Raw genomic sequence first — 2,962 nt, 5'->3', positions numbered from 1 at the left:
GCGAATTGGCTGAATAGTGTTTTGTAATAATGTAGATGATTTAGACTTGTTTCTCTAACCATAAACCTATAAGAATAAAATTGCATGCAGGAGACAGTTTTTGTTCGATTTTAGTTATTTTTCTGTAAAATATTAATGTGATAACCGTCTTCGCCTCTAGTATACATCAATGGATATTGCAGTGCATCATAAGATCTATTCAATTCGGAAACTCGACTCAAGTGTCCACTCCGACCGTGCAGAACTATATCTCAGGGACCTTTATCTTCATTAACTAATAATACAGCTACTTCATCGATGGTAGGTGCATTATATTGACCTCTGTGTTCATCTTGAGGAACTCTGTCAGCATGAATAATTAACTTAAAGTTTTGCAACTCATCAAAAGACCTCGACTCCAGATTAGATCTGAAGCTCTGTATGAGGTGATTATTTTCACACAAAACTGTTTGCAATGATTCAATGAGACCTCTTTTTAAATTTGGAATCATATTTGTTCGAATAGATATTTGATCCGACTCTGACATAAAATATATTTGTAAAAATTTAGCATTATTTCCAATTTCGGGTAATAAACTACCTATTAAATGATGCACTTGACCCTGAATTTTAAAAGAGGGCATGAAGTTCCTTTCAGCTATTTCGTTTGCTCCAAACGATGTCATTTGAACAGAAAGGTTGGAAAGTAGTAAGAGACTTATTATTGACTGAACGTCAAAACTATTAAAATGTTTTTAAATAAAAGTCTAATAAATCTTATAAAAATTATTATTATTGAAAAACAATTTCATTATCACATATCTTGCACGACCGTATCTACCCATATCAATATTTTCTTTTGGTTAAATGTTGTTTGAACAAACGCGAACGGTACGTCGTATGATTGACATATTATACACATCTTTTGTATTCAAATTTCCTACAATTTTTCTACTCATAAATATTGTGATAAAATCATTGTTATCGATCGGCCTATCACGACATTAAATATGTTCAATTTTCAAACTCTAACTTATATAATCCTGTGTCACTGTATCCATTATTAATGTCATGTTACAAGGTGATATTTTTTATTTTATTTTAAGATAGACGCATTAAATTAAAAACAAAAAATCCAAGTAATTTTATTTAACTAAAATTACAGCAGCCCACTGGGGCATACCCCGGTGGCCTAGTCCAACCCTGTTCGCAGCTAAATGCCGCTTTACTACCTACATATTATTATACAAAATTATTCATTTTCTAACACTATGTTAGATAAGCGAAAATTGAAAATTAAGATTTAAAAAAAAAATGATATATGTAGTAATAGCTATAACCAGCTGTTGGATACAGTCAGTTTGAATTTGGCGCGACGCAACTGGTACCCTCCGTGTCACAAAGTTTGCCGCACCGGAACGCTGCCGACACGCCGTTCAACCTTCGTACCTCCGAGGAGGGGACGGTTTTGTCGCGCAGCCGGGCCGTCGTCGTCAGTTTTCACCATCAGAGCTTTTGTCGTAATTCATCCGTCCCCGAAACTGGTTTACGATCCGGTTTTCCTTTCGCCGTAACACTGCCATTGTTTTTTCCATTGTGTGAACCTTTTAGTTCAGTCGAACTAATCGCCGTAATGCGCCGTACCGTATTCGCGATTCCTGGTTCTTTGACTCGCATGCCATCACAGATTATTGTCTCTGGTGCCGACGCTCGTCAATTCTACACAGCGAGACCCAAGCCGTGGCATCATCCTCGTTTTATTTCGCCCGTCTGTTTTACGCAGTGCGAACACGAGGACGCGATCGTTCGCGTTGTTTTTTTTATTTTGTGTGTGTCACCCGTCCGACTTTCGCTGTGCGATCCCGACCCGTGGAAATTTACGACGTCCACGCGGTTTTGTATTCGATCGTTTGTGTTTGTCGCGTCGTTGCTCACAGTGTTGAATCCAGGTATATATCAGGGAGGGCAACTGCCCCCTCCTGAAGTTTTGTTTGCCCCCCCACCCCCGGTTAAATGTCAGTAAATAAATTATTTATTTATTAATGAAACAATTTAAATGGTCTAGGTCAGCGGTTCTCAACTTGTGGTACGCGGAGAGCTCATAGGTGGTACGTGAAGTAAATCTTCTTTTATAAAAAAATTGGTACGAATTATTATTAACATTAAATATTATTTGATCATATGGAGGTCGTGTGTAATCGTAGCAATTAAGATAACGATATTCTCTTTAATATCATATAAATCGATAAACTTTATCGAATAAGCCCGACAAGGCATATTTTTATTTCACAATAATGTGTTTTTACCTTAGTTTCGTGAGTTCCTTCGGTTACTAGTAACTTACTGCAACTTAGTAACTTACAATTTGGATTTGTTGTAAAATTTGGTTCTGAAAATTCTACTCCGTTACCTCAATGTGTAATTTCTCAAGAAACACTTTCAAATCAAAGCATGAAGCCATCGCTACTTAAGCGCCACCAATTATCGAAGCATCCAGAAACAGAAAATAAACCTATTGAATTTTTTCAGAGAAAAATTACTACTTTCTGAAAGGAATCGAAATGCATGTCTAGTTTTACGAACTTTAATGAAAATATTGTTAAAGCATCTTATTTAGCGAGTTTAATTATTGCTAAAGATGGAAAACCACACACAATTGGAGAAACACTAGTGTTGTCAGCAGCGAAAGAAATCTTGCGATGTGTTCTTGGAGACAAGGCTGCAAAAGAGGTAGAAAAAGTGTCACTTTCAAATGATACTGTCAAAAGAAGAATTGATGAAATGTCGTCAAATATAAATTATTGCTTTATTTGAATGATTGTAATTTCTTTGCTCTACAAATTGATGAGAGTACTTATATTGCTAACATAGCTCAAGTGTGGTATTCATGGTATTTATACGTTTTGATCGCAATGATGAAATTATTGAAGAGTTTTTGTTTTGTAAGCCTTTACAAACCCACACAGCATCTGAAATTATTTTT

This window comes from Sipha flava, unplaced genomic scaffold, assembly GCF_003268045.1.
Source record: "Sipha flava isolate LNK unplaced genomic scaffold, YSA_version1 17495_pilon_pilon, whole genome shotgun sequence".
In the NCBI taxonomy this organism is placed as follows: Eukaryota; Metazoa; Arthropoda; class Insecta; order Hemiptera; family Aphididae; genus Sipha; species Sipha flava.
Note: the sequence above shows the minus strand (reverse complement) of the source record.